A 7,150-nucleotide genomic window follows, 5' to 3' on the forward strand; every position below is an offset into this window, starting at 1 on the left:
GATCACAATCAAACCAAACAAAGGTTCATCACGACCTAGGTAGTTTATAAAGTTTAAACTAGCATCATGTAATGAAAATAAAACAAAACAATGATAAAAGAAATCATGGTGAAAATATGAGAAATGAAATATTAAAGGCGATGAAACTCGTAGTCTTCGATCTTGAACGCAAAGCTCTTCACCGGGTGATTCCTTGCATTCAAAACCTCCAAGAATCGCAAATATATACTCCAAGAAACTCCAAATTCGTTAATGGTGTATTTAAAATGAACTGGCCCAAAACCTTATCAAAATCGGAAACTTTCTGGAAAAATTGAGTTAAGGCGCCGTGCGAACATTACTGACCCCATGGCCACGCGGCGCGGCGCTATACATAGGGGGCAGTCTGATCGGCCGGCACGACCGGTTCTCCCTCCGATTCATTTCCCGACGTTGTTCGGCTTCTCATTTTGGCTATTTTGACTCGTTTTTTTGCCTTTTTCGACCATAACTACCGAAACCTACAAACATAATAATATTAGTAGTATACAAATCTTAACTTAAAACGAACAAAAATTAATTAAATACTAAATAAAATATACACGGGAAACATATATGTTTAGCATTATATCAGGCACCAAATGGGATATATTCAAAGTGTGTTCCCTTAAAGTCGACTAAACTCCCGCTAAATCTTTCTGGTATGAAGCTATCAGGATCAGTCCAATAGTCTGGATCAAGAATTGATAATAAGTTTTGTATTAACAGGAATGTTATACCCCGCGATCTCAAACTTCGTCCAACACCATCTAGAGAGTAACAACGGAAAAGAAGGGTGCAACCTTAAGCTTTACTTGATCACTAGTCTTATGTAATCAAGTTCTTTAATATCCGACTCGTAAACCTTTTCTTTCCCTTGAGAATGCGCCTATCCTCCACTTGTAGCTTATACATTACCCATGGGTTTGTCATTAGTTCGAACATTGTCCATTCAATTATCACCGAAGAAGTATCTGTTTTGGCTATACACATATCATGTATTTACATAACCGCATTAACACTTAGACGTGTACCATAGGCTTAAATAAGAGGTTGTTTGGCAAACCATTAAGAGACCTGAATGATTAAGAGGTAACCTCTAAATATGTCAGCATGTTTCCGAGCTTACCCATTAAAGTGTTAATCAGGTCAACCCGAACGGGCCTCGGGTTAATGGGTTGAGATAGACGTTTTTTTCCAATTTTTTAATTTAAAGAAAAACTAGACCGCAACCTGACTCCATTAAGATTTGGGTTTGCCGGGGTCGTGTTAATCTGGTTTTGAGTTAGTCGGGCCGGGTTACTCTATAATTTTTACACATTTGTTAAAAGTAACTTAAAAATTTTATACTTACTTTTATTCACGGAAAGACACTCCAACTTTGTAACGGGGAATGAGTTTCCAATGTTTTTCACAGCTAGAACTAAAGGCTATTTTCAAATTTATCAAAATCAAAATCCAAGAGGTCCAACTCATATAATCCAGAAAACACAAAATATATATCTATAATAATAAGAGACTAACCAAGATAACTGCTTTGATATTATCATAAGTTAATGGAAACTGTTGAAATAAGGCAAATAAATACTTACTAACTCAATTGAATATTTGTGTATGAGGTTTTGGGTTCATATGGGCTTGCTTTTAATTTGGGCTTTGGATGGTTAAGAAGACTAATGGGCCGGAGCATGAAGATGGGCTTGTAGCAAGTTGCGGGTCCAAGTCAGTTGGCTGGTCAAAGTTGTTGGTGTAGAGCATATATGTATATATAATAGTCCTCTCAATTATTATTAGTTACACGCTCGTATTATTTATTCTCAGGGGGTTAGATTTGAAGAGTCTGTTCGATCTAGAGTTTGAGTCTTGTTCGGGTAGTCCAGATTCGTTACTTGTTAGATTGTGGAGCTAGAGTTTGAGTCTTGTTCGGGTAGTCCAGATTCGTTACTTGTTAGATTGTGGAGCGTTTGTACAAATCATTGAATTGATGATTTGTAGTAGATCAGATTTGTAATCATTGCACCGATGTTATTTTGGTTGAGTACAAGAATTGGATTATGTTGCTACCTCTCTCTGATTATCATCTTTTGACATGGTATCAGAGCTGTAAGAGCTCTTATTCTTGCGATTCCGCTGTTGATCGACACTAATTGCAAGATTTAGTGTTTTTAATTTGAAACCCTAAGTTTTGGGTGTTTACTGTGTACGGTGATTTAATGCGTATCTGAAGTGTGGCGGTGCTCGTTAAACTGCATCTGGATATTAATGTTGTCTGCGCTTTGATTTGACGCATTTTTTATGCCAAAGATCTATAACCCTAGGTGAAGGTTTTAGATCTTGACTCTTGGAAGGAACACCCTAATTTGGGCGCCCCTTGGTGAGTTCGTACATGTACCTTGTTAATTCTGTTACATGAATTAAATTGTTTTAGGCAAAATTGGCTGGTTAGAATCCAGTGAGTGGATAACAGGGAGAGACATCCCTTGTTATATGTGTTGCATTATTTAATTGTTGCATATTAATTGATCTTTGTGTGTATTCTTGTTACTTGTCAGTATAAGTGATGCTTCTAGTTCTAGTACTTTGATTAGTAAACTTGATGCTAGTGATCCTTTGTATTTACATGCTAGTGACTCTAGTAATCTCACTATTGTAAGTATCAAATTAACTGGATCAGAGAATTACACTGTATGGTCTAATGCAATGAGTCTTGCACTTCAAGTAAAAAAATAAAATGGGTTTTATAGATAGTTCTTGCATTAGATCCATAGATGACGAGATACTTGCAAAACAGTGGGATAGGTGTAATTCTATTGTGCTTACTTGGATTTTAAATTCAGTTTCCGAGGAACTATATCTCGGTCAAGTTTATCCTAATTTGGCTTGTGAAGTTTGGAATGAATTAAAAGAGATATATGATAAAGTGGATGGGTCAGTTGTGTTTAATATGTATCAAACAATTAATATGTTTTCTCAAAATAACATGCCCGCATCTTAAATTTTATCATAAATTGAGCATTATGTGGAAACAACTTGATCAGATTCTTCAGTTACCTGCCTGTACTTGTAATGCTTCAAAGAAATTTAATAATATTATGATCAAACTGATGCAACTTTAATGGGACTTGATAGTAGCTATAAGTAGGGATGAGATCGGTACCGTACCTGTACCTATACCCGAAAGTACCCGTACCTGAAATCAGTTAATATTGGTACCCATACCTGAATTATATGGTACGGGTACGGGTACTTTGGGTACGGTACTCGCTTTGGTACCCCTTTGTTCTTTTTTTAAATCTCCACTAAACTAGGTATCGGGGTAACGGTACGGTACCGACAATCAATTATCTATAATACCAAAATCGTACTACCACAACCAAAACCATAATATCGCAACCAAAACTAAAAATGAAACAAATCAACCATGATATAAAATTCTGTAGGTGCCCAGCCGGATCTACACAGGAGTATCTCGTAACACGAGGGTGCAGAATCCCCATGTAATACGATACGAACGTAAGATATATAATACGTTGAACCGATACACAAACACACGTCACAATACTAATAAACACGTTTGTATTGCAACACTTCAACATGTGATCTCGATAATCACCAATACACGTTCGGAAAAACTTCTTAACAAGATAAGCCGAAGTGAGGTTTATATAAGCCTCGACAACTTCGCCTAACATACTAGGCGAAGTTGTCACAACTTCGCTTATCTCCAAGTTCGCCTACATCCCAGGCGAACTTGTGTAAAACAATATTCAAAACCAAAACAAACAATCTAACACGATTACAGACACATACAAAACACTAGATACTGAACTACTGACATTATGCACCAATAGACTCCCCCTTGGCAGTAGCTTCATATCTCTATCTTCATTCTCGTGTCTAGTAAACCCAAAAATCTTGTGTCACGTGTCTTCAAGCATGAACCCCCTGTCTTACACAGACAGAGACCACCCTCTGGTACTTCTTGGCTTCATCTTTCCATGCAGGAATGTAGAATATCTTCTTATCATTTAGTACCTGCAAATCAGCTTGAGACAAATTTCGCAAGTGCATGGGATGATACACTCTCAGAATTTCCTGTTCGTCCTCATCTTCCATAACTGCTTCAGCTGTTTGACTATCAATGTACCACCACTTGAGACTCTTTAAAACATCCTTGGGCATTATCTTCATCGGCACTTCTTTCAAACACCGAATCGGCTTATATTTCATCACCATCCAAGGTTTGCCATCAACTCGCATTCCTCTTTCCTTATCTTCAACTAACTTCCCTTTCTGAGGCTTTAACAACTCAAATTTCTTCCCTTTCACACTTTCTTTCCACACAATCTTTCCAATTATTCTAGCCATATTGTCATCACTCCTATTAATCAAACCCAATTTAGCCAAATCCTTCACCTCACACTTAGGCAAGGTATTGAGCGATCTCAACGTCCTCTTAAAATACTGAATCCCATCAAAGCGTTTAATCACAAATAACTTTAACTGCTCATCATACAGCCAGCAAATAATACCTTTCTTCGACTCAGCATACCCCTTGATATTGTAACTCTTTTTGAACATTGTTGGAACCACTGGCTTCTTTGTCTTAACAAACCACTGAGCATAGTCTTCTTTCCATCTCGGTTGTTCTTCCCACTCTGACTCATCTGACACATCCATATCCTGACTCACATTCACCTTGTCAACGTCTGGAATATCATGTTCTACACTATCATCCACAATCTCACCTTCTTCTATCTCACTATCAATCACAATCTGTTCTCCTATCTTTTCAATCTCCTCAATAGTTAACACATCATCATCACCCACATCATCATCACCCAACATTTCCTCATCATCCACAACCACGACACTTTCACCACCTGATCCACCTGCCGTTCTAGTTGACTCCCCCTGAGATGTGGAAGTCCCAAGAGTTTGTTCAGTTCTTGGCAACTCACCACCTGCACCTTCCGATGCATTGGGATCATCGTCTCTATCCTGTCTCTTCTTGGTTCTCAACTCGTCGCCCTTGCAGCTCGTCTCCCCCTGAGATGCTAAGAACTGTTTTAGAGCATCAAAAAGTTTACCGTGCTCAACAAGGAAGGACGATTGGATCTGATTTTCTGCTACAAGTCGCTGGATAGCTTGAGTCTGGATTAGATTGATTCTTGTCTGTTCAGCAACTACCCGTTCAAGAGCAGCTATCCTTTCAGAATCAGACAAGGTAGCATCAAAATCAAAACGCATGTGAGAAACGTCTTGAGCATAAGGTGGAGGTATTCCCAAACTAGCTGGAGTATCAGAAGCAGGCTGAAAAGTAACTGCGGGTGGTATTGTGACAGATAACCCCGCAGTAGCAACCAACGTTGACTCAACAAATCTTGCAACAACCTCCGATGGAGTAACAGTAGGAGGTGGCAAGGAAACTATCTCCGGAGCAGAAAATTGAAACGTGGTTGGTGGAATACCAAATGATGATGACGTTGTCACCACGGGAACACTCGGGGTAATCGGTACTGTCACAGTCATCGAAGCAGGAACCATAGTCATACCAGATAACGAGGGTGGAGAGAAACGAACCACCCTTGAGCTTTCACCAACTCCTGAACTTTTACCAGCTCTGACCTTCTTCGATCTTCGTATCAACTTGTCTAACTCCTCCTCATAGTCAGATTCACTGTCATCCGAGTCTCTCTTTCTCTTGCCATGTATTCTTTCTTGTCTGACCAGAATCTATTGTGCTTCAGCGATATCATCAGTGGAGGAATCAGAGTCAGTTCTCTCAGAATCCGCTACAGACGTAGAGACCATAGAAACAATCACACCAGAAGCCTCAGCTACTGGGGCTCGAACCTCAGCAGCTGGATCAATTTGTTCCTTGTCAAAGAACCCTTGCCCACCAAAGGCGGCTTCAAGATCGACCTGTTCTTCCGGAGCTGCAACAGGATCAGCAGGCAGTGCTTGCTGTACCACAGGTGGTGGTTGAACCACATGAGGTGGTTGAGGAACATTAGCCTGTTGCAGTGCCGGGTCTCGAAATTCATCTCCTGGAGGAGCAACGTAAGCCGAATTTACCAGATAATCTAATAGTGCCGTGTGTCGCGGACGAAGCTCTGTTTTGCTACGAGCACTTGATGACCTACATTGCGCAAAGATTCTCTTACTTACACTCTCAACATAACGGATAGGACGTCGTTGAGGCAGCGTAGGGGCTACATGATTCAGAATCATCTGTAAAAATCTCGGGTACATTAAAAATTGTTCCCTGGCGACCGCGCGTCTCTGACGATCAATTTCATAAAACACCATCTGACTAAATCTGTAGGGCTTGTTGTAAGTCAGGGCTGTCATTGCAGATTGCATCGTTGCCCCCATACCATCAGTACCAGCTTTACGACCAGACATGCACACAATCATCACGTGCATCAGAAAACGCCACTGATCTAATAAAAATCCCTTTCTCCTTTGAGTGTCACCCAACGGACCCGAATAGCCCATACGTAGAAATGCACCATGTCTGAATGGAGCCGGAAAATCTATTGGATCATCTGTAGTTTCAGCCCCGAACTGCAAGGCGACTCTGATTTGATCTGCGGAGAACTGCACCACCTGATTGTTCACTGTAGCGCGCATAACCGGAGGATCAACTCTACAGTCATATTCTACCGTTAGCCAAAAGTCCTCGATATTTGGTAGAGAAATGGGGAGAGTAGTCGTGATGGCGTGAAAAATACGTGAGCGAACGAGGAAGGATATGATCTCGCGATAATCGTCGATACCACTAGCATCCGGATCCAAAGTGATATACATGTTGTGACCCGGAAAGAACTGTCGGTTGTTGTCACCACCTTCGTCACCACCAGTACCACCAGCCCCTGCCACAGCAGCCATATCTGCACAACAAACGGTCTAAGTTAGAACATTTATGTAGCAGATCATAACTTCGCCTGTTACCATGAGCGAAGTTATGATAACATCTTATGAGCAGGCGAAGTTAGCCATATGGCGAAGTTGAGTACAACTTCGCCCTAAACATTAACTTCGCCTGAGAACAAACCAGATTAATTAAATAAATAAATAAAAACTTGAGCAGGCGAAGTTATACATAGGCCGAAGTTGAGATCAACTT

This window comes from Bidens hawaiensis, unplaced genomic scaffold (assembly GCF_021521415.1).
Source record: "Bidens hawaiensis isolate Kalapana, Puna unplaced genomic scaffold, B.hawaiensis_p1.1 tig00008819_1, whole genome shotgun sequence".
Lineage (NCBI taxonomy): Eukaryota > Viridiplantae > Streptophyta > Magnoliopsida > Asterales > Asteraceae > Bidens > Bidens hawaiensis.